Genomic DNA, 26,476 nt, shown 5'->3' on the forward strand with positions numbered 1-26,476 from the left:
AGCCGGGCTGGGCCTGAATGTCTCCGTTGCTGCCTCCTGTGTCGCCAGTGCCTGTCAACGGCTCCCAGCCATTTCCAGGCGATCTTCTAGGTTGCCGTGACTGTCCTGCGCTCTGGGACTCGGCCCCACCAGGTGGATCACCCCCTGTCTGATGACCGAGGGTTTTTAAGTGCTAAGGAACAAGCTTTGTGGGTGCTGGTCTTCTTAACCTGCAAAATGGGAAGGTGAGAAAATGATTTCCAAGGTTCCATGCAGCTCTAATCTTCTAGAATTTAATAATGGCCTATAGTGGGTTATTATGAGGAAAAACCCTGTACTCTTCTTGGAAGACTTGCTGGCAGTTTCCACAAAAATATCCAGTGGCATCCCCAACTTAACCTGGCTTTTAAAGTTTAATCCAAAAGCCATAAACAGAGAACAATCAAAACATGCGAAGGGGGAAGGAGTTGATTGTATGTTAACTTACCAGATATGTTCACCATTGCTCATGAGGTGAATGGCATACCCTCATAGTATCTGACATCCTTAAAATTGTTGATTAAGTAACGACTAGTCGCCCAGGACTAAGCTGGGCCGTTTGGAGAATGCACACAGAAAACAAAGGGGATATTTTTTCCATCAACAGGAGAAAAAAAGATGTATCTACAACAAACAGCTAGCAAATAAAAGAAATTTCGAATCATACTATACTTAAAACATTTAAGCTCTGTCTACTGTATGTTTTAATATTGACCAAGAATAGAAGTCTAGCTAACACTAAATCTTTGAACACAAATAGAAATGTGCGATACCGCAATCAGTAAATTGCCACCATTAAGGACAAGTAATCGTTGGCTCCATGAAAATGTGCAGAGAATATTTACCTTAGCCCAATTATGCAACAAATCTTCTTTAGGGAAAATCTGACCTTTCTTGAAAAGGTAATGCTAAGATTGGTCTTTCTAATTTCAACACCATATAGACTTTGGATTTTAGCTGCGACAACCCTGTGGACAAGACTGGCTACATAATTTGTGGGGCCCTGGGCAAAATGAACTTGGGGGTTCCTTGTTCAAAAGTTATTAAAAATTTCAAAACAGTGAGAACAGAGCATCAGACCACATGTGGGGCCCTGTGTGACTGCACAGGTCACACGCCCATGAAGCCCATTTGTAGAAGATCCAGAATTAACGAGGGCTCATGTTTAACGATGGTGCTCTCTCTTTGCTGACTAATGTTCTAAGATCTTCACATCTATGAACTTATTTAATCCTCAGATGAGTCCTAGAGAGGAGGTACTATTATGTTCTCCCTATTATAAGGAAACTGAGGCACAGAAAAGTTAAGCATGCCCATGGACACAGCAGAGATCCAAGATGTGAACTGAGCTAGACGGGCTCCAGGCTCTATGACATGAATTCCACTTCTGGTAATCATTCTTCAGGTCTGAGTCTGGAAGTGCTACTAAGGAATTTCCACTCTGTGGAGTCTGGTTGTTTGTTTTTTAGTTTTTATGTTGTTTTTTTTTAAATTTTTTAAGAAGCTTTAGATAACACGAGCTCATTTGACTTGCCCAGAACAACTAACAAGGAGATGATGATGGACAACACCCATCCCAGGGAACCCCATGGAGTCTTTAGGTTTCTTCTCTTTTAAGATTAACACTGGGCTTGAATAACTCTCAGGTTGTCACATTCTAGGGAACTGCAAATACTGGGGGCTTTTTGCGTGTGTATCTTCGGGTCCATGAGGGCAAAGCAGCCTGAATGGAGGGCAGGGAGCTGGGAACTGGTTTTCTGCCTCCCATCCCCATGGAATTGAGACCCCCCAGCCGAAGCCTTCTGACACCTGACACCTAAGGCTCTGGGTAAAAATGGCTCACACCAAGGAAGTGCACCAGCACCAGCAGAAAACAATTATGCTGGAAGGACGGGGCCTCTGGGCAGAGCTAGGCTCGCCTGCAACAGTCTGCACTTCTAGCTGCCAATGTGACCTTACTCCTGGGAAGCTCCGTGGGAGGAACCTGGGCGCTGGGTACCCAGAGGATGTTGTGAGTGGGTCATGCTAAGAGGACGAAGAATAGCACAGTTCCTGGAGGGAAGAGCCCTAGGCAGCCTGGCCTTCCATCTTCTAAAACTGTGGTTCTCCAGCTTCGGGTGTGCATAAGAAGCACCTAAGGAGACTTTTTAAAAAACAGACGTCCCAAACCCTAACCCCTGGAGTTCTGAGTAGGTAGGTTTGGGGTGGAGCCCTGGAATCTGCCTTTTTTACAAGCCTCCCAGGAATTCTGACATAAGTGGTCCATTCAGGAAATACCGCCTACGACATTTATAGCCCTAACATGATAGGAGTTTTTCCAGGAGAGGCTCAGTAGTCACTTCCCTCATGTTAAGAGCAGGTGAGCCATGGAGCCACTTCTAGGAACATTTAAACAAGCAGATGATCCACTTAAAGAAGGAGAGACTGGACCTCAAGAGCTGCAAGTGGACAGCAGATGCCAAGGCTGACTTTCTGCTCTTGCCGATAATCCTACTCAATATTATTCTTTTCCTTGGAGAATAAGTTTTGCCCTATGCCGTGATTTTACCAACCACAGTTGAGGCTTTGTCCAACTTTTTATCTGTAAATGGCCGTCAGGATCTCTCTCTCTCTCTCTCTCTCTCCCACCCCCACTCCTTTCTCTACCTACTTGTTCCTCTAAATGCCACTGACTCCTAACTTTAAGGAAATTCCTTTTTTCTCAGAATGGATGAGAGTCATCAAATGTTGCTGCTGGAAGAGACCTTAGAGAGTATTTGGCCCAGAACTTTTACTTGACAGGTTAGTGACCTGAAATGGTGTGTACCCTTTTGCACAGAGGTCAGTCAGCCCATGCAAGCAGACCCCTCATGCTCACAATTCAGAGTCCCAAAGGATGTCACTTCTACCTACCGCGCTACATCACACCAAGTAAGCTGACACCGCAGGGCATGGCTAGACTCTCTTCACTGGATTTCCCATTAAAGGGATGCCGAAAACAGGTTTTTTTAAATCTCTGGAAATAAGTGGTTATGTCATACAACAGAAATACAGCAAGGGGCCGGAAAAATCCACTGTGCACATTTTTTTAAAAGATATAAATAAACAAGATAGTCAGAAATCAGATTATGCTTCTAAGTGGAAAGTAGGAAATAGAAGATAAAGACCTGACATGCTCCAAACTTTAGCTCTGGCTCAATTGTATAATCCTCTTTGCTACATGGTACTCGAATGCATAGAAATTGCAGAACTGAAAGAGATCTTAGAGGTCAGAGGTGGTCGAGGCCAACTCCTCATCTTGGAGATGATGACACTGAGGCTCAGAGACGAGGACACTTGTCTGAGGCCACACAGTACACATTTGTTACTCAATCAGGGCTATTCTTCCGCCACAGCGGATGGACTCTTTGGTCCCTGGCAAAGCAAATTTATTATTAATAGTTTAATATCTTTCCTGCAGCTTGAAAATCTCAAACAAATCACCTAAAAGGGAAATGTAATCAAGGTTTTTAATGAACATAAAGCCTCTGCGGCCTTTATTTGTTGTTGTTATATTACTTCTATACAGTGAAAATCAATTAGGCACTACAGGCAAGTGGGTGCAGAGAAGGCGGTCAGTCACTGACAGATAATTACTCTTTTGCTGAGATTAACACCTTATCACGCTATTAGGACCACTTATGAACCTTGCAGTCCTGACGAAACCTACCATTTAGGGCCAATCCATCCAGCTGTCCCCATTTCTATAGCCTCCTTCATGGAAACAATGTTGCACCAAGTGTCTTATTTAAGGCCCTTCCCATGGCATGTCTACAGTCACAGGGAAGACAAGAGATCTCCTCTGTTAAAAAAAAAATTTTTTTTAAAGGTGATTAGTTAGCTCTGAAAGCAATCAGGACTAAAGTTAGGGAGACCACTGAAGAAGGATGAGATACTGATGAAATTTCTGAATTGGAAATTTGAAAGTACACACCTACCTCTTCTTTTAAAGTTGAAGTCACAAACAAGAAATAGGGCCCTGGGTTCCTTTTCACTTTAAAGTACCATATCATCAAAGCCTAGAATTCTCTGCCATGTTCCGAAAGTCTGACCAAGCATCTCATTAGAATTCTTAACTTCCAGATTCTGATGTACAGGTCAGAAATTGGTGATTGATGAGGCACGTAGAGTAAATCACGGGAGAAAGCATTCAGATTGGTTTGCTATGTCCAATTAAAAAGAGAAACCCAGGTGTAATGGAGCTCCGATTCTGTTTTAACAAAAGCAAGCTTTTCCTGGGACAATTCTTACAACCAAAAAAAAAAAGAATCAAACAGGCAACAAATAATTTTACCATTACCAGGTAATATGTGTTAATTGCTCAGTTTATATACTCAGAATGACATACCATTAGAGACTGCGTATGCATTGTAACTAGAGCATTAATAAATTTAAAATGTGCCTATTAGGATGACAGCTTTGGAGGTGCAAAGGAATAACAGTTATCACTTGGCAGAAGCCGCTCTCACCCCATCTGCCGAGACTTTGCATACATTTTCAGCTTCCTGAGCAATGATTAGGCCTGTCAGAACCTCTTTAACCTTCTAACTGCTGGTCCCCACTGGCCGTAATTAGAGACTAATGAATTCAGAAGATGCAGGCCGTGAGGAAAACTGCCTTGACAGTTTGTGTACAAATTAAGCCCCAATTACTTCATGCATCTTTTGCATCGCTGATACAAGTCTCTGTTATTATTTTTGAATATGGTCATTTTAGCAGAAACGAAGAACTTGGCTAATGCATTTTGTCATTTTTATGGCTCATCATAAAGAAAAAACATACTGGGCAGGTCATGAATATGTGAAATAAACTACTGCAGATTATAAAAATAAATTAATTTTCCTCTTGGGAATACCCTACCACCTTTTTATTCTCCTGCCGGATGCACTTATTAATATGGTTTTTGTGATTTGGAGACTATCTGCCTTCAAAGGAGCCTGAGGAGCTGGGAGTTTGGTTTAGGTTTAGACCCCCAGTAAGGAGCATTTGGAGTTGATATGCCTCTTCATCACCATTCCCCTGCATCTTTCATCCCCTTCCCCCCTTAAATAGATCTATTGATGGTCTCCACAAGCAAGTTCTAGTCTATCTATTCTTGAGTAGCAGAAAGCAAGATTCTCTGTAGAGTGGATTTGAACTTGACCTACTCTGTGACCCAGACCCATCTATTTGGTCCCTGGTTGAACCTCCAAGTCTCCTTCTCAACCACAAATTATCTGACTCAAGTCCTCTAAGAAAGATTCTGGTGCTTAAGTAGATATGTCATAATTAAGTCATAATTGAAGCTATCTACTATGTTTGTTTCATCATGGCATTGTGTATGTACCTAAGCATTTGGACCTCACAAAGAAGAAACACTAATTCTATTTTCTTGCCTTGCTGAGAACTTTAGTTCTAAGACCAGAAGACACACTCTTAACCCAACCCAAAAACTAGGGCCATAGGACCACATCTCACTCTTGCCAATCTCTTTCCTGTGACTGTCCCTCTAACCCAGGTCTATGTATACCAGCCATCTTTGGACAGATTCCTGGTTGAAGACCAAAGACCAGCTGGACTTGTAGAATTCGATCCTCACCTGAATGTCTGCGGTTATACTCCAAGCAACTGAGCAGATAGACACCTTAGACCAATCATATTCAGAATTAATACTCCAGGGAGCAGATGTGGCTCAAGCAGTTGAGCGCCTGCTTCCCACATGGGAGGTTCTGGTGCCTCTAAAAATAAAGAATTAACACTCAGATTCTCATACCCTGTCAGTGTTCCTAGACCCCTGCACTGTCCATTCCAGACCTATCTGGGTAGCAGAGTCCATGTTCCCCTGCCCAGCAAGTTCCTAGATCCCATCCTGGGTCCCCCTTCTCTCATGTTCTAGGTTGCCATCAGCACGCTATAATACCTGACTCTGCGTTCCAATTGTTAAACAGAAAGGCGAAATAAAGATTTGGGCCATTGTCTGAGCATTGACTTAGAAACACATTTCATTACAATGTTTTATTAAAAAGCATTTACTTAAAAGAAGCCTAATATTTATTTCTTTAGCACATTTCTATTATGTAGGCAGTGTGGCATAAATTGCATCTGAATAGCTTCTCCTCTCTCAATAGGATTCATGCTTGGTGGACTGCTTCACAGACACTCTCCTCAAGGTGATCAAGACAGAAGGTTGAATCAAAAGATTAGGTTAACCTAGTATGAAACTGCTGCTATTCAACTATTTCCCACCTACAAAAACAGCAGTTTCACATGGCTCAACTGATGGTAATGCTCTTTGCTGAAGACTGGAATAGGATGCTCCTGGTTGAACTGGTTGAATACATGCCATTGAAATCAACCTTTGTGACTGTTCCTTCTTTCCTTCCACATCTACACAGGTCAAATGTAAGATTCCTAGAGAGAAAGTAAAGCTAAAATTAACAAAAGGGGCATAACTAGTGTAATATTCGCAGACTTAGTGAGTCCCTTTCTCTGGCTTTGTTAATATCAAATCCCTGGTAGGCTCTTTCTCTACTTGAGTGAAATGTGCATGTGGCACAAGTGTGCTGGGGTGACCAACACGCGATGTCCAGCTGTTTACAGAGGGTGTCCCATTAGCAAACCACCCTTTAAATATATCCTTGTTGACTTTGCAAAAAAAAATTTCTCTCACCACCATCTAGGAACTTTGCCAAAAACAGTATGTAGAAACTCTAGACCGTATGATTTTAAACATCTTTATAACGGTTTGGATGGCTTACCAACAAAAGTTATAAGTTCTGTATACACAACTGCAGATAAGCAGCATGAGCTGAGAGACACCTAGACTGGCTCTGTTATAGGGACTGAAATTCCCATTTTTCAACAACATCTTGAATTAAGGTTTGAAATGTTTTAATGAAATTCCAGGTATGCTTTGTGGAAGAGGTATCACATAAATCTAGAATCAGACATTTACCCCTTTGTGTGAATTGTTTGTCCTATTAGCTACTTCTGGAAAGCTGATATGATAGGACACGGCTGCCACAGGGATACAAAGACAGTGGGTGGGAAAGTCTTTATCACATGGCAAGTTTAACCGGTATGTCACCACTGAGGGCCTGAGGTTACTGCGGTGAGGGCAGAGAAGAAGGAACAGAAGAAGGGAGATTCTAAAAGGGTGCCTGCACATCAAGGCTAGCCTACATCACAGTTTCTATAAAGTTCTACTCATTCACATGGAGTTGGCTGCCTCCTTATAAATAGAATATTTCAGAGGAATGAACCTTCCGAATCGTGACACCGAGCGATTGGTACGTAGCGAAGGCTCCATGATGAAAACCTCTCAGAGGGCCTGGGGGGCACTGGCACTTCCGCAGCACACAACGGGGACACTTGGATACACCATGGAAGACGGAGTGACATGATTTTTCCTTGATTTAGGGTGACCAAGGAGTAGACAATCGCACGTGAAAAACCACACCCAGAGACCTGGCCTGCAGTGAGAAGGCACAGGCACACCTGCTCCACTGTGGACGAAGACGCTGCTTGTTGAATTAGTTGAACACATGCTATTGAAACCCAGCCTTTACTGCGTTATTATGCTTTGCAGGTATTGTGGGGCTTTTGTTTGCTTCTACAGCTTGAAGGTTGGTATCAACCCTGCACGGAGCAAGTCTACTGGTGCCATTTTTCCAGCAGCATGTGCTCACTTTGTGTCTCCATGTCACATTTTGGTCATCCTCACAATATTTCAAACTTTCTCATTATTACGATACTATCTGTTATGGTGATCTGTGATCAGCGATCTTTGGTGCTACTGTTGTGTTTTGGGGTGCCACAAACCGTTTCCATGTGGGACAGCAAACTTGATCGACAATGTGTGTGTTTCACCTGCTCCACCAACCGGCCATTCCCCATCTCCCTCCCGCTCCTCGGGCCTCCCTAGTCTCTGAGACACAAGATTGAAATTAGACCAGTGGTAACCCTGTAATGGCCTCTAAGTGCTCATGTGAAAGGAAGAGACTCACGGCTGTCACTTTAAATCAAAAGATAGAAGTGATTAAGCTCAGTGAGGAAGGCAAGCCGGACGCCCAGACAGGCCGAAAGCTAGGCTCCTTGTGCCAAACATTAGCCAAGTTGTGAAGGCAAAGGAAACGTTCTTGAAGGAAATTAAAAGTGCTACTCCAGTGAGCACACGAATGATAAGAAAGTGAAATGGCCTCATTGTTGGTAGGGAGAAAGTTTTAGGAGTCTGGAGAGAAGGTCAAACCAGCCGCATCATCCCCTTAAGCCAAAGCCTAATCCAGAGCCAAGCCCAAACTCTTGTCAATTCTATGAAGACTGAGAGGGGAGGAAGCTGCAGAAGAAAAGAGTGAAGCAAGCAGAAGTTGAGGTTTAAGGAAAGAAACAGCTTCTGTAACATAAAAGTACAAGCAGAAGCAGCAAGGTGATAGCTTTTTTTTTTTTTAGCAATGAATTATTTTTTAGAAAGGCATGTATAGCAGTTGGTATTGTTAATTCCAAAAACAGTTACTGGATTATGTTTATAAATTGGTCTGTTCCTCTGGGTACATTAGATTTTTTAGATTCAGAGGTTTCGCTTTTACTTGTTTAAATTATGACTAAGGCTTTGATTGGACCACATCACTAGGACATTGAGTCCCTGCCCCCTTGCCAAGTGGGGACTCACAGAGAAAACTCACAGAGAAAACAGCAGAGGAGACAGTGGAGTTTTGGATGCTGGAACCCTGGGAAGTAAATACACAGAGAAGCAGATATGTAAGGAAAGAGAGAAGGTTCCATTAGACACGGCAGAGGCTCCGGGAAGACAGACAAACTGTTCACCTGATAGTTTATAGCTGGTTTTGTAGAGAGACCAGAGCAGCTGAGCCTGGAGAGAAAGGAGTCCCAGGAGAGAGATAAGGCTTATCCCAGCCTACAGCTGATATTGGAAAAAGCTGGGACCACAAAGCTTAAGAGGAGGAGGAAGCCTGAACCCTTGCAGATGTCAGCAGCCATCTTCCTCCAACATGTGGCAATGACTTTGGTGAGGGAAGTAACTTAAGCACTTTATGACCTGGTAACTGTGGCTTCTACCCCAAATAAATACCCTTTATAAAAGCCAACAGATTTCTGATACTTTGCATCAGCACCCTTTTGGCTGACTAAGACAGTTTGTTTAGACACAATGCTCCTGTACACTTAATAGACTATAGTATAGTGTAAACATAACTTTAATATGCACTGTGGAACCAAAAAAAAATTGTGACTTGCTTTGTTTGGTGGTCTTGAATCAAGCCCACGATATCTTCCAAGGTAAGCGTAGACAGGCTGCTACAAACTCAGGCCTTCTCGTAGACCGGCCCTTTTGGCAAACCCCTAATTTGACCCCCATCTGATAGAATGGTGGTGATAGGTAATAGAGTGGGAGCGTGCGGGGCAAGGGGGTTCCAGGCCTGTGGGGAAGCCGCTCTCCAGCCTTCTTCAGGCAGGTTGGATGGACCTTCAGGGGAGAGGGCAGACGAAATTGATGCCAACACAGGTAGCTGTGTTTTAGACTCAGAGAATTGTAGGATGGGAAGCTGTGGACCAGAGAGGACATCCTTGCTCAACATCACACTCTACGTGATCACCTTTCTCCTCCATGACGGAGACAGAGCAGGGTTCCTAAGTACCTGACGGTACTCTGTGTATGATCTCATCTTCATGGTGTTGACCTTGAAAGGAACTTCAGGAAATGGTATTGTGGGCCAGGGTCAAAACATGAATATCATTTCAGATCATCCCCACTCAAGCTCTGGACCACTCATTCCTTCCTTAGACTAGCATTCGCTAGGAGGTAGCGCCCATTCTTTGTGCCTCTTCTTTGTGCCTCTTCTAGTCCCCATTCTCTACTTCTTGACTCAGAGATGCCCACATTCCTTCAATACAGGGCCTCTTCATTTCATGGGGGGTTCTGTGGCCTTTAGAAACATAAAGTGAATTTACATGGAAGCTGGCAAACAACTTAGGATCCAACGGGGAGATATGCCTGGTACTGTCACTCCCTGGCACTGCTATACACAGAAAGCACCACCAAATTCCAAGGCTGAAGGAGTCTTCAAGCAGGTGGACCCAAGTGGTGGGAGGCAGTGCATAGAGGCGAGCTGAGCCCCGGAGTCCAGTTCCATCTCAGCCACTGGAGGCGTGTAATGCAGGGCAGCCACGACGGTGTGGATGGAACGCGTTTTCAGTCTCATTCACCTTATATTCATTTTAGAACAGACCCCTGTATTTTCCTTAGAAAGACTCATTCATTCTCTGGGTTTGCTTTTGAATTTCGGATCAAATTACCGATAATACTTTCAGGAGGAAAGTGTTACATTCATTGAAAATGGGTTTAAAGAAATCGAAGTGTGGTTGCCTGGTTTATTCTGAAAAAGCAGAGAATGCTCACCACAACGCCGGGGCAAAGTCTGCCAGCGGCCCAAATCAGAACACCAGTGTCCCATCACTAGGACACCTGCACAACCACGAGGGGCACACGCCACATGGGTACTACATACACACGTCGCACTGCAACAAAAGATTCACAAATACTGCTCCTACAACGTGTGGCACATTTCTATAGTATGCTGTTACTCCATTCTATGCAACTCTATTCTGTCAAGAAATAAAATGTGCTCAGAACCGACTTAATTGCTTTCAGAGCCGGCTGATGTGTCAGGGCCCACAGTTTAGAAAACCACCCTGTGAGCCTTGGCTCTGCTTTCCTTCTTCTAAGATGATCTCAATTACCAGCCCCCGTGGCATTAGTGAGGCAGCCTCCCATTGGCTGGAGATTTCACCTGCTCTGCTCAAACAGGAGATTTACAAAGTTCTCCCTTTCTATTTCCTTCTAGCCAGAGAATGAGGAGAATGAAATCTCTCCTGACTTGGAAACAAGGGAAGGGAAACGGAATGTGTGTGTGTAACTGTGATCATGATTAAATAAAATCCTCAGACATCCTGCCCAGGGAGCCCCATCTCCTGTTTCTGCTTAGTGTTTCTGTTAGTTTTTCTCTTCCATCTGGTAGGCCCATACAGCTCTTCTATTCCATCAGGCCAGTTTTGTAAAGTACAGAAGGGGAGATTAAAGAACATATTCAACATCATTGCAGGGAAGGCAGTAACCCTCTAACACAAAATATTTTGTTTTTAACTGCCTAAAACTAAGTAACTTCCAGAAAAGGGCCAAGCTCCAACTCTGTTCTCTCTATATAAAAATTTTAAATCACATTGATTACCCATCTGGCATATCTCCTAATTATGCATCCTTAGTGCACTAATACTCCCTTCAGAAGCAAAACAGTAAATATACAAAGGGAAACATGATTAATAATTTCTTTTTGTTTTGTCATTCAGGTAAGTCCCCATTCATTCATGTTTCCCACTGAAAACATTTCATAATGCTGTTCAAGGAATAAACCCAGAGACAGACATGATAAACTGTCCTCTGATTATCTTTTTAAAAAATAGGAAGGGAAAGGCACAGAAATAGAATTCACTTTTCAGCAGTAAAGCGGTGATAGAGAAGCACCTTGCACTGATTTTATCTTTACACCTGTACACGTGGTCAGAAACAGGTTTTACTGTCTCTTACCTCTTTTATCATGTATCTAATAAGTTCAGTGTTGCTTCAACAAATCAGTTTGTCTGGATAGCCAGGCAAATGTATTTGGTTGAACAAGCTACACTATTTACACTTGAAAGAAAACACTCTTTTCTAAGAAGCTGCATCATATTAGCCTCATTGTTCTAGAATATTAGTGTACTAGATGAATTATGTGCATTCAGACAAAATCACAAGGAGTACCCTATGAATTGCCAGCAGTGTATCTTTAATGCTTTTTTAAAACTCATATCTGTACAGGCACACCTCAGAGATATCGCAGTCTCAGCTCCAGACCACTGCAATAAAGCAAATACTGCAATAAAGCAAGTCATGAATTTTTTGGTTTCCCAGGACATATAAAAGTTATGTTTACACTATACTGTAGTCTATTCAGTGTGCAATAGCATTGTGTCTAAAAAAGAAGAGTGTACAGTCCTTAATTCAAGAACTGCTAGCATTATCTTGCTGCTTCACCTTGCACTTTGATGTTATGGAGAGGGCTTCTTTCCTTAAACCTCTGAACCAACCTCTGTCAGCTTCAAACTTTTCTTCTGCAGTTTCCTCCCCTCTCTCAGCCTTCATAGACTTGCTCTGGATTAGGTTTTGGCTTAAGGGAATATTGTAGCTGGTGTGATCTTTCCAAACCAATAAAACTTTCTCCATATCAGCAGCAAGGTTCACTTTCTTATCATTCATGTGTTCACTGGAGTAGCACTTTTAATTTCCTCCAAGAACTTTTCCTTAGGCTTTGCAACTTGGCTAACTGGCACAAGAGGCCTTGCTTTCATTCTAGCTTGACTTGACGACATGCCTTCCTCACTAAGCTTCTTCATTTCTACCTTGTGATTTCAGGTGAGAAACGAGAGACTCTTCCTTGCATTTGCATACTGTACGGTTATTAGTTGGCCTTATTTTAATACTGCTGTGTCTCAGCGAGTAGGGAGGCCCGAGTTGAGGGAGAGAGATGGGGAATGGCCAGTTGGTGGAGAAGGCAGAACGCACACAAATTTATCGATGAAGTGCTCTGTCTTTTATGGCCATGTTCTGTGACGCCCAAAGCAATTAACAACAGTAACATCACAGATCACAGAGCTCCATAACAGATAGAATAATAGTGAGAAAGTCTGAAATATTATGAGCAGGACTAAAATGTGATACAGAGCTCTGAAGGGAGCACGTGCTGCTGGAAAAATGGCACCGATAGACTTGTTCGACGCAGAGTTGCCGCAAACCTTCAGTTTATAAACAGCGCAATATCTGCAAAACACAAAAAGTGAATCCCAGTAAAAAGAGGTGTGCCTGTATACTGCTACCACTCAGCACCCTTCGTCTGTCAACAGGAACCTATGCACCCTTGTCTATCAGTGGAGAAGCCACTAGTTCAATCAATTAGAATTCTATGATTTTACATGAAATTTTTATCATGAAAACTTTAAATGTAGTATGTTCTTTCATGAAGTAGAAAAAAAGAGAGTAAAAATCCAGGCTATGCTACCCATTGTTAGTTAGCTATTCAATGGCCACTTCCTTTGAGAAGAGAACCCCAATATTCTTTGGCATGGCAATCCAGCTATCTGTTTTCTCAGAATCCTTTGCAACATGGTATGACCCTGTGACCTAGTTCAGGCCAACAAAAGTTAAGCAGAAATCCACGGTAAGTTTTCAGGAAAGCTTTCATTTTCCTAATTGTAGGGGAAATTTTGGGTATCATTGCCCTTCCATCATTCTCTTACCATGAGCAAAAACATGATGTCTGGAGCTGAAGCAGCCTTCTTTAGACCATGAGGCAAAAAAAAACCCAAGAAAATCATAAAGATATTGGTTCTGAGCTCTCTTGAGCCACTGCACCAACACTGGAAGTTCACCAATCCTATTTGTTTAAGCCAGTGGTTAGTCAGGTATTTTGCTACTCGCTTCTTAACTGAGATGCATGAACAGTTTCACATTAGGCTCCATAGCCCAAAGATTCTGTGGGGATGCCTCGGGGCTAGTGTGAGAACAAGGTAAAGGCTAAGCTGGCAGGAAGAACTCTTGGTGGCACCAGATGTTCCCAGACTGACTCACCTTTCATGTTACATAGTTTGCGGTCCTAAGTAAGAATTCATTTGAGAAGAACAAATTCTTCTGATTAAGATTTTATGTTTGGAAACCCCCCAGGATTGAATGCTCTTTCCATTGGGAAATTTGTGGACATTATCAATAAAAAGAACATTAATCATTAATCTTAGGATTTTAAAAATTTAATGTCTGTCCCAGAGGAAGGATTTTGATAAGGAACAACTTAGCCTGGACCCTCTTTGGTTACAGCACTTTCTCTGTTTCCCCTCTGACCTGTTCTGAGTACCAATCTGAAATCAGATGGCTTTTTTTCCCAGTTGGGTTTGTTGGTTATTCTACCAAGAGATGCAAAGAGGGACCACATCATCCTACATCTTCACTGAATTCCAGGGCTATCGGAGGCCATGTAGGTGATGAACACAGAGGTCTAAGGAATGTTTTTCAATTAAAAATAGGTACTTCGTAAGAGAAGAAGACACAGAGGTCTGGGAAGGCATCTTTCTACTTTGGTGTCTCTCTTCTTCTGTGACCCTGGCCCTGAGGCAGGGCTAGGATTGTTGGAAAGTCTTGAGATCAACAATCTGATGAGCTTCCTTCTCTTCCAAAAGGGCTTGAGGCATATTTCCCGTAATGGCAAGGTCAGAATCATTTTGCTCGCCATATTAATACTCTACTCTTGCAGTCAGCATCACAGAGTGTAAACTTTGAAACTAGAGAAATCTGGCTTCTTTCTCAGGTCTGTTGTCACTTAAAGCCTGTGTGACTGTGAGCTAGTCACTTAGCCTCTCTGTACTTGACAGCATAACTTCTCTACACTATGTTTTCTCATGCAGAAAGGGTCTATAAGAACAGCATCTACCTGCTAGGGTTTTTATGAAGCTTAAATAATTTAAATATGTAAAGAGCCTAGAAAGGTTCCTGCAAAACAGTAAGCACTAAAGGTGTATCAGCCATTATCGTCGTTGTTTTGTTGTTGTTGCTTATCTGTTACCAAGTTTCATCTCTCCATTGGCAAATGGGGATAAAAATGGCCCCATACAATTAGCCCTTAGCAAGTGTTGAATAAATGGACATGGACACTCTTGTTGCTAGCTTGTGCGATTTGCCCTACTGGAAATGCTTCTTGCCTAGGCGCTGCCTGATCAAAGCATCTGGGATCTTAGATCCCACACAATTTAAATTTCCTGTTTGAAGCTTTCTCCAGCTCCAATAGTCCTCCCTATCGTCTCCTGTTACAAATAACTGCAACTATTAATGTTGGCATCTTGCAATTTAATACAAAATCATAGCTTGTCTTTTATTGTTCTTTATTATATCAATCTTCCTCTCAAAACTCTAAGCTTGCTAAGTGCAAGGACTCATTCTTTTCCCACTGCTAGAATACATGTTAATACATTGCACAGTGCTGGGCACATGGGGGCGCTTAATAAATATTTGTTGATTGCTCTATTCTTCTGTACTCTTAAGTTCAGAGTTTTAGAGGCAGGCATGGGGTTTCTTTTGAAGCAGGTTACATCTGTAGTGCAGCAAAGTACCAAAAAAAAAAGAAAAAGTATACACATGATCTCACCTAAACTAAAATCGGGCATAAACCCAGTATCAGAGGAGACTTGGAAAGGGTTTCAGCCCCTCTGTAATTCTGGAGGGAGAAAGGCTTTACACTTCCTGAAGCAAACAACCCCCCAGACAAGAAGGGGGCAGCATCTTCTTGATCTTATTTCATCAGTCGCTATTCCCCCTCCTCCTCTGTCTTACCATGGTCAAATTCAAGAAACAGATGTTTGCATAAAATAAAATAAAAAAAAACTCCCTGGGGGAATTGTGGCTGTTTATCCAATTTCCACTATGCCTTCCAGACTTAGGTTGTGTCCAAGGAAGCCCAAACAGCAAGTTGAAATGTACAAACTTCAGCCTGTGGAAGGGTTCAAGGAGAGGTGAGATGGCCCCACGTCAGGGGCACTGCAGAGGAGATCTCTGCTGGGGGGTGGAGCGGAACAAGCGAACTGCTTTTTTCCACCAAGAGAATTTTCCCAGCTCAGGGTCCATAACCCTACGAACCATCCTACTTTCTAAGTGAAGACAGGCTTTGGGCTGCCCTTCTTTGCTTCTATCACCCCTGTGTGGTCCTCCTAAATGCAAAAAATAATTAAAAATTTTTCTAACCCTGCTTGGTCCACAATGCAGTTCAATATTGATTATCTGAATGTGTGTGCCTCTTTCTTTCTATTCCCCTACTGAGCTTTTACCTATTTTGGTGGGCACACGAGCCGTAGATGATTGCATCAACGCAGATTATGGCTCTGTCTTGGTGATCTAGAAACCTGTTAAGTGTGTCTATTTCGACTTCTTTCCTCCAACATTACTTTAATAAGTTGTATGTGAAGCAATAAGGGTGAATGAGAGACGCTTCTTAATGCAATTTACAGCATCTCAGAGGTGAGAATTGAAAGCCCAGCTCTGATTGCAACATCTGCTCTGAACAAGGGCATCCGGGGAACTGCCATCAGATTTTTTGTCTTAAGGATGATCACCGTGTATGTTCACAAATAAAAACATGAAGCATTCTGACAGCCAAGCAAACCATGAAGAATTAAACCTCCCAAACAGGAGAACACAGTGCAACATCCTTGCTGCTGCTCATTTGATAAAACTCCTTCATTCATAGCCCCACCGCCTCCCCTGCCCTGTCAGGTTTATCCCTCTTAGACATGTGTTTGCAGGAGGGCAAGGTTCCATCTGGAGACGGAATGGTCCAATTTTTAAGGAATCAGTTTTTTAATGACAAAGTCAGACTTTTCCAGTAAAACACGCTCAGAACAGCATTTTCAGTAGTGGTGATGGGATCTCTATAAAATAACCAGCAGGTCTTGAGGCAAACATGTTCAATGCCTTCCAAATCCTGTCCCCTGAAATGATAGCCCCTCTGTTCTCTGGCCTCAGTCTATCTTACCATAATCCTTGCTATGCTGGTCTCTTCCCACTTTAGTCTTCATGTTCTTCTCCCACAGCTGTGCTTAATGCCAGTCTTCACACAAGAAATCTTCTCTCTGACCTGTCACTGACCAAAATGTCCTACTGCCTTTCAATGCCTATCAAGGTGTTCTTTCTTCAGGAGGCCTCTCCTGATCATCAGGTTGGATGTGGTTGCTCTGCCCTTTACAAGCAAGCAGACCTGTGACAGTCATGTAGAAAGCATCTATCACACCTCATGTGATATGCCTTTCTACCCTTGCCTGGAGCCCCCTACAACTTTGCTCTCCAAGAAGTCTCCCATAACAAAAGAGCTTGAATGTAATACAGTGCCTCATACATGGTCAACCAATAGTAACTGAATGGACTTTGGAGATGGACTCCACTGGGGGAGAGGGGAAGAGATACCAGGAAGAAGAGAAAGACAGTAACTGAAGGGCGTCCTCCCCTCCACCCACTGTATTTGTGCCTCTTTCTCTGACTAACTGGCAGTGTGAGAAATTATAAGGGAGGAGGGCTGGATGGAGGGCCAATTAGAAGGCTTTTATTTTATCTTTTAGCCTGTGAAAATACTTTGATGGCTCAAAAACTAAAATAATGCAAAAAGTATGGGAGATTGAATTATGCCCCCCAATTTAGTCATGCTCTTAATCTTTCTCTTCCTATGGGAGTGGAGATATTCTTTTCAGTTAAGGTATGAGCCAATAGAATGAGAGTGGGTCATGATCCAGATTACTGAAGGTCTTACCAAAAGAACTGGGAAGTCACAGAAGCTACAGAGGAGAGGACAATAGCAGAGATAAAAAGCCAACGTGCCCAAAGATTGCCTGCAGCAGATGCCAGAACTCCAGTCTTCCCAGAGAAAGCAAGCTTGCTACTGTCTAGATCTTGGACTTCTAGCCTCAAAACCAAAAGCCCATAAATGCTTATTGTTGAAGCCAAACTGGTTTGTAGTATTTGCGATGACAGCTCTGGCTAACCAAGACAAAAATGTGTACGTTTCAGGCTCAGTGAGAACTTCTGCCTGATAAACACACCAAGCCTCGCTGGAGTGTTTCAGTCAGTTGCAATAAGAGCCAACACACTTCCACAGACCTCAGACACTGCAAAATGTGCTCGGTCAATTCACAGATTATCAGGGACTTTTTATAACCAGACTGGCCAGTAAAAATACTGTATTTATTTACAAGTAGGTTAACTGGGATCATGTAGACAAAATAACAAAGTGATTGACTCTTTTACCACTTTGTTGCATCATGCAAACCTAGCCCAAAATCCAGTTATATTTTAGAGGCCAAGTGATTTAAGAGATCATGTTTTATACCACAAACTTACAAGTTCTACTTAAATAGACAAAGGTCCAGCTGCAGGTTTTTAGCTAAGAGACATTTTTAACTTACAGTAGTATTGTTTCCCAGCATTCCTTGGGAATCCTTTGATCCTAAGTTTCCTGAGACATCCAAGTCACAAAACCTACTAGACCCAATTCAAAACAGTTGAAGGTTCCGAAAGTTCCTCAGTGCTGAATGGTATAGCAAAGTCCCATAGTGATTTCACTTATGTGGAAAACATTTCAGGAACCATCCCAATAAATTCTAGAACAGTATTGGCCAGCCCAGTATTTCAAGAAAAAAGGCCAGTTCAATCCCATCTGAAATAAATTCTAACCATTTCAGCAAAAGCATTCTTAAATGTTATAAGAAGAAGTTGCTGATAGAATAAAATTGATGACAGAATAAAGCCTAATGATAGGGCTGAGAGTGAGATGTACTGCTCAACCAGAGAATGATCATTTTCTCTCTTCCCTCTTCTTTTCTCTTCTCTTCTCTCTCTTTTGCTTTTCAATATTATTTTTATGACTTCTTGGCATTAGAAAAAGACTCTTCAAAACTATGACCCAATATCAGGCAGAAAACAGATGAGTCTCTTAAACTAATGGCTGTTGTTGAGGACTCCTTTAGCAATATTCAGCTAGGAGGAAAAAAAGGAAAAAGAAAAAAAAGGAACTTTGTAATAAACGACCTTCACAGAAGAAGACTATTCATGTTAATTAGTAGCTCTTTTCAAACATGATTCATATATGCATTAGGCCATGCCATGATGAACAATGCACGCATTGTAGTAAACATCAAGACAAGTCTCAAGTATGGTTATCAAAATTTTAGAAAACTCTAGCTAGGGTTTTCTAATAAGATTGTGACTTGCTCTTCCTGGTGCATTGCACAATAGTATCTCTCCTAATGGCTTTTAGCTTTTGCCACTGCCAACTTTTATATTTTAAATCCACACAATTATGGACAATTTATGAACATTATGAGGCTTTTCTTTTTTGCACTGATTCTGACTGATTCAAGCTAGCTTTTATCCTTAGCAAATCAAATGCATTTTGCTTACAACTCTAGATTCATTCTCACGTATTCCACTTTATTCTTAGTGTTCCTTATTATGCATATTTAATTTAAGAATGCATTTTCTCCATTAAAAAATTAGAATATGCTGAAAGAAGTACCAGAAGGTGATAATTTGCTTTAGTTTGCTTTTATTAACTATGTAAGCCCTAATGTGGTCTTCTCAAAGTTACAAGCAAAAGAAAAATGTTAAAAAGAAAAAAAAAAAAAGCCAGAAGAAAATCTACTTGAAATCATAGACCTTCTTTATGGAATGAGAATGAGCAAAAATACCTTCATTTTGTGTGACTAGATGGATAAAGGGAGAGCATAAATTTGCTATAGCGTTTCTTAAGTAAATATACCACTCAGTAAGTTTCTTCAAAGATTAGTCCAGCAAGATGTACCTAGAATGAAGTAAAGAGTATAGACGGAGTAAGGTATGAACCTTCTCTACATTCCATTCCAACCTTGAAAGATACTTTAGCATATTAAAGGCCCTGACACCCATCCATACCCCCTCCCCTCAAATATATTTTGGGAAACAGAGCTCTAGGGCATTGGGCCTGAGGAAATTCACCAATCTTTTGGAAAGAGTCCTTCGGGTACACTCTTGCACTACCATTTACCTGTTCCCCCCACCCCAAAAAAAAAAAATTTCGTGGGATAAGCTTTAGCATTTGTCCTTGCTTTACACTCATTTAACAAAATAGCTGGGAATTTAGACTATTGAGAAAGAAAGCAAAAAAACAGTACAAATTTCTTAAGTTTTCAATCACTGATTGGAGGCCACCAGCCAATTGACTGTTGTTTTCTTCTGTGTTTTTGCTTACCACATTTGAATCCCTCCTCTTCTACCTCCAAGTTATTGATTTAATGGTGAGGGTAAACAGAGCAGCCGGAGTCCTACCTCTGTGATGGTGTGGGAGCAGTGCCTCTTCCTCCCCACCTCACCCCCATTGCTTTCACCGCCACAAATACCTACGTGAGTTTGCTCTGTGCACCAGGGCTCCATATCAACCAAACTGCCTGCGTGCAATAGGGAAGGACAAAGAGCACGTTTGCTAATCAATAACCCGTTCACACTTCGCTGAAGAGCTATTGTTTGATATTGTTTAAGAACTTAAAATCTATAGACACGAGTTGACTTCAACCGAAATTCAAATAAATTAATGCTATCTACCATGCATCGAACACCTAGTGTACAGAGGTACTTTTGATACCAAATATTACCTAATCTTCGTAATACAGCTACGAGAGCTTGGGTCGGTTGCCAGGATGAAAATCTCTCTTCCTCCACTTGCTAGATCTTTGAATATGCACAAATTACTTCATCTCTCTGTGCCTGTTTTCCCATTGGAAAATTAGGAATCATAATAATAACTGCTACTGCACATCGTTGCCGCAAGGATTAAATGTGTTAAAGCAGGAAAACCCTTTGAACCTCTCCAAACCCATTTCCTCCACTGTGCACCCTGGATCGTAGCCCTCCAGCGGCCCCCTGTACTCCTTAGCATTTTTTAATTTTCAATTTTCATTCTTTGCTTTAAACCACAACAGAGAATGAAGCTCGGGCAGGATTAAAGTCAGCTCTGCTGGACTCCATACCCCACGATCTCCTCCCCACACTCTGCGCCTCTCTGTGATTGACTTACTACTCTTGCTGGGGTGCTCCTAACTTGAATGAAGATAGAACACTTTGGTTCAGACCAATAAATGCCCTTGAAAATGTAGTATAAAAAGAATCTTAACTAATTAGTTTACTAATTATTCGCTCCTGAAACCATTTTTTTTTAGCTCAAATATAACCATGATTGAAAACAAAACATCAAAAAATAATAAGGTGCTCTTTTTTGTCATCTTGGCAATTAAAGTTAATCGTGTACACAATTGATTACATCAAAAAATCACTAATATTCAGAAAGTCTCTTTCAGAAATATATGCATTTTCTACCTCGTTTTTAAAAAAAAGGAAACAAGGGTAAGGTAGGAGGGGAACCTTTCAGTAGAGTCTCAAGCATGATGCAATGATGATTATCAGCAATCTAAGTTTAAATCCATTAATTGCCCTTTTTAGAGGGGTCCAAGGATTCAAGTGTTTGTTTTCTCTAGGTGTTCTGTTTAACAATATATTTTCAGATTGATGCCTCCCACCCAAATGCTGTGTTGATGTCTCATTTTATAGCACTTATACGAGCCTGTATATTTGTACCTCTTGACCCTCCGTGAGTGCTGGGTCAGGTTAATCTTGCCTTTTTTATGTCATGCATTCTAACTGTCTGCCTCACAAGAAAGGCATGTCTGCCACAGCACAGTTCCCTAAGGCTGATGATACAGCCCAAAGCCTTCATAATAACGTGTATTTGGCATAGATTGTCTCTGCCCCAAGCACAACCTCATGCCCCATTTACGAGGCACTTGGAATTCTCCTTTGCTAGACTACATTTTCACCACAGCAGCAGAAGGCAGAGTACCTTCATGGGTGCATCCTATGCAAAACAACATCATCCTTTCGGCAAGGGAGGGTGCTTGGTGGAAATGGATTGACATCTTGAGCACCTTGGCCCAAACAGTTGGAGAGGGACCAGCTTTTATGGTGTTTAACAAAATCAGACCAAAAACTGTCAGTAATTGAGGCATACGCCTCTCCATTTCCCAATTTCTCCATGCCGAACCTCTAGACAGTTGCCACATATCTGATGGATTTGGATGCACCATTGAAATGGAGATGATAATCGATGGTGAGCAGCACCGCTGTCTTTCAAGACCACTGTACGAGGGAGAGGCCTCAAAACCCACTGATGGTGGGCAGAGGTTCCCTCTTGGCCCGGAATTTTCTGCCTATCCCCTGACCCGCTCCTGCTTCTCTGGAATCCTTTATTCACCTCTTGTTGACATCAATAGCATGACTCACTCTTCCTCAGGGCCAGCTCTGAAGATGTCCCATCCTCATTCCTCTATAAGCCTGATACCTCCATCTGTATTCTGGACCTATGCTTCCAGGTGCCCCTGGGAACTTTCTCTTCACCTCAAATCCCCTAGCATTTTGGAATCTGCAATCTCTTCTTTGCTACTTCTCTCTCTCTCTCTCTCTCTCTCTCTCTCTTTCTCTCCCCCCTCCCCTTTCTCTCCCCCCTCCCCTCTCTTTCTCTCTTATACACACATACACACAGAAGCAATTACAGTTGCCTTCTTAAGTCTATTATGATACCATAATATTAAGTAAGAGAAGAGACACTCAACAAATTCAGATTGGGTAGGTCTCACCCAGCACAGAACACAGGAAGAAAATATTTTTATCATCTTTTTTGAGGTATCTTTTACACATGATAAACTATATCCATTTAATGTGTACAATTGAATGAGTTTTGACAAATGCATACATCTGTGAAAAACATCACCACACTCAAGATATAGAACATTTTCATAATTCTCCTAAATTACCCTGTGCCCTAAAGTCCATCCCTCCCTCTACTCCTGGCCACATGCAACTATTGATCTGTTATTTGTCTTTATAGATTAGCTTGCATTCTCTAAAATGTCATATAAATGTAATTCTACAGTACATATTCTTTTTTATCTGGTTCCTGTCACTCAGCATAATCACTTTAAGATTCATCTATATTCTTGTGGATATCCGTAGTTCATTCTTTTTTATTGCTGTGTAATATTCTATTGTTTAGATATATCACAATTTGTTTATGCATTTGTCTCTTGCTGGGCATTTAGATTATTTTCAGTTTGAGGCTATGTTAAATAAAGTTGCTTATGAACATTGTGCAAAAAGACTGTGTGTGGATATTATTTCTTTCTTTTGGGGAAATACCTAGGAGTAGAATGGCTAGTTGTATGGTAAACATATGTTTAACTTTTTGAGAAACTGATAGTTTTCCAAAGTAGTAGTACCATTTAACATTTGGCCAGCAGTGTATGAACAATCTGGTTGTCCACTTCCTTGCAAACAGTATTATCAGTCTTTTAAATTTTAGCCTTTCTATTTAGTATGTAGTATTATCTTATTGCAGTTTTAATTTGCATTTCCCATAACCAATGATATTGAGCATCTTTTCATGTGTTTATTGGCTATTTGTAGATCTTCTTTTGTAAAATATATATCCAAATCATTTGCCCATTGTAGCAGTTTGATATTGCTTTTGAATTCCAAAAATAGGTACTGGATTATGTTTGTAAACTGGTTTGTTCTTCTGGGCATATTAGATTATATTGGATTCAGAGGTTTCACTTTTACTTGGTCAAATAATGATTAAGGCTTTGATTGGGTCATGTCAGTAGGACATAGTAGAGAAATGACACAGTAGAGGAGGGAGTTGGAATTTTGATGCTGGAGCCCCAAGAAGTGAACACACAATGGAGCAGATACTCAAGGAAGGAGAGAAGGCTTCGTTAGACACAGCAGAAGCCTGGGGAAAAGAGATGAGCCATTCGCCTGATAGTCCACAGTTGGCCTTGTGGAGAGTGCAGAGCAGCTGAGGCAGAGAGAAACAAGCCCTGGAAAGAGAGGAACCCGGGAAGCCTGAACCCTAGCAGGCATTGGCTGCCATCTTGCTCCAACATGTGGCAACAAACTTTAGTGAGGGAACTAACTTATGCTTTATGACCTGGTAACTGTAAGCTTCTACCCCAAATAAATACCCTTTATAAAAACCAACAGAGTTCCAGTATTTTGCATCAGCACCTTTTTGGCCGACTAATGAACCTATTTCTTAAATTGGATTTTTGTCCGTTACTGAATTTCAAGGGTTCTTTATATATTTTGGATACAATTCCTTTGTTAAATAAATGCATTGTAATTATTTCCTGCCATTTTCTGACTTGATTTTTCATTTTCTTAATGGCATCATTTGAAGAACAAAGGTTTTAAATTTTCGTAAGGTATAATAGCATTTTTCTTTTCTTTTTTCGTTTGCGTATTTTATGTCCTATGTAAGAAATCTTTGCCTACCTCAAGTTCCTAAAGATTTTCTCCTATTTTTCTTCTAGAAGTTTTTATAGTTTTAACATTTACATCTAGGTCTATGATACAAAATCATTTAAAACTTAATATTTTATAGAAACAAAATTAGCAAATATTATTCTAGAATATAACACTGAATGACTTGCTGTCAATTTTTTATGGCTGTGCTTCCAGTTATTGTTTAGTTTTGTTTTGTTTTTTAGAACATGTGAAAGGAGAAGAGAGAGTTCCAAATAATGTAAAAGCTCTTTTTTTCTGGAAATTTTATTTTACACACTTTTTATGATCCTTTTTTTAAATTTCAGAATATGTTGAGAAAATTTTCCCGTAACTTTTAATATTTTCAAACTTTTCTATTTTCAAAGCAAAATATGAAATAGGTACAGAGAACTCCATTTTATTAATATGTGAATTATATTTAACCAGTCCTTTCCTTTGGTATTTACCTTATTTCCTGTTGTTTACTATTAAAAACAATACTGCTCTGAATATCTTTGGGTGTGTCTTAGTTCCCCAATCATTCCCTCAGAATTTATCATTTTCTTGTTAAACTCAAGTTTTCTAAATGTTTGCCACATTTTGCCAGAAAGAATGTACCAATTTACAAACCTCTTAGTAGTCTGTGAAAGCACCACTGCGCTACACTCCCCCACTCACAATGTCAGATATTGTCTGCCACCCACAATGTCGGTGAAAATAATTCATTGTTTTAATTTGTATTTCCTTGACTAAAAATGACCCTGAATATTGTTTTCCCTAAGATATTTTATTGTTTGTATTTCTTCTTTGTGGATAGCTTGTTCAAGTCCTTGATCTAATTCTTCTAAGGAGATACTAATCTTTTTATTGAATTCTAAAAGCTTTTTATATATTAATCTATATTAACCTAATGTATATTAACCTGTTTCTACCAATATTTGCATTGAAAATATTTCCTGGCTTGTCATTTGCTTTTGTTTATGGCATTTTTAACATGCAGAGGTTCTAGAATTTTATAAAGTCAAATCCTCAGTGATGTATATGTTTAAAGCTATATAGATAATATTTCCTTTTTAGAAGCTCTATGGATTTTTAATTCACTTTATAATGCTCTACTCCTTCTCTGATTTATTTTGGGTATGAGGTATGATATAGGAATGCCTTAGCTCCAGATCTTTGGAACGATTTCAGTGGAATGAGATGCCAGGGAATAAGAGTGAGGGAAAGGAAAAATGAGGAAGGGAAGGAAGAAAGGTAATCAAAGGGGGTGCATTACCAGGTTGACTTCAGCTTCAAGGTAAACACAGCAATTGCTCAGTGATGCGGGACATCAACAAATAGATCTTGCAGAACCAATGAATTGGGCACAGCCCAATGAGGCCATTGGGGATGAGAATTGAGGGATGAATCTGTCAATTCTCTGTCTCCTGTCTTTTAGTGGTTCAAGTTTGCACTTTCCCCAGATATTCCAGTAGCTGCTAGGAAAGTCCAGATGCGATAGACTCAGCTGGGTCAGACCTGGGTGCTAAACTAGCTGCAGCTCCCTGTTTGGTGGGAATAATGGAGTCTGAGCCCAGGGAGCCTGGGAGAGCAAGGGTGTGAGGTGAGAAGCCACTGGAGCCGAGGTCCAGCCAGGAGGCAGTGTGGCCCAGCTGACCTAGGCAGACACTTAACTCCGTCTAGGAGACAATGTGATGATGTGATTTTAATCGCTAACCATGTACCCTAGCTTCATACAAATGAATAATCCATCTTGTTTCATCAATGTGAAATTCTACCTTTACCATGTCCTAAATTCTTTCTTAGAATGCTGGGTTTGTTTCTGGTTCCATCTCTGTCTCTTTATGAATCTACAAACATTCATTTACAATAATTTTTAGCTGCCTGATGCTTTTCATTCATTGTTTCAGTGTTTTCTTGGCTCTTCTCATAAGCTGTTTTGTGTAGGTAAAGCCATAATAATTTTAACTGGTTACACAAAGGAATTTGGATTTGTGTAGTAATCCCATTAAATTAATATACTTATTTGGGGGCTGCTAAACAGCTTTATAATACTATGCCTTGCCATTCATGAATACAACAGGAACTTTCATTTATTTGTATTTTTAAAATGCTCTTCAGTAAAATTTTCTAGTACTTTTCATGCAGATCCTGCAGAACTTCTTTACGTTTATTCCTAGATATTTTAAATGTTGTTTCTCTGGTGATCAGAACTCTTTTTCATTACATTTTTAATTGATAATTTCCATAATTGCTGACATAAAGTAAACTTTGTGTATATTAATTTCAAAACTGACCACCTCTGTGAATTCTCTAATTAGTTCAAATAATTTCCTCAACTGCCCAAATCTGCTCCTGCACCTACCTCTTTTGCTGCCATAAACGGCATAACTGTCCATTTAGTCACTGAGCTACAACTGGCAGTCATCCTACACCTCTTCCTTGCCCCCATAACCAGTCATGCCTAAGTCTGGATTGTCT

At 41.0% G+C, this 26,476-nt stretch overlaps 1 long non-coding RNA gene across 1 annotated transcript in view; it reads right to left on the reverse strand.

Annotated features, from left to right (window-relative positions):
* Positions 1–1,479: 1,479 nt before the first annotated feature.
* The window catches only part of LOC105747345 (uncharacterized), a 185,092-nt gene continuing 160,095 nt past the window's right edge, over positions 1,480–26,476 (reverse strand). The window contains exon 5 of the long non-coding RNA XR_009180240.2: positions 1,480–6,426. This is a non-coding gene — a long non-coding RNA (uncharacterized lncRNA). The remainder of the gene's footprint in view (positions 6,427–26,476) is intronic.

This window comes from Dasypus novemcinctus, chromosome 13, assembly GCF_030445035.2.
Source record: "Dasypus novemcinctus isolate mDasNov1 chromosome 13, mDasNov1.1.hap2, whole genome shotgun sequence".
In the NCBI taxonomy this organism is placed as follows: Eukaryota; Metazoa; Chordata; class Mammalia; order Cingulata; family Dasypodidae; genus Dasypus; species Dasypus novemcinctus.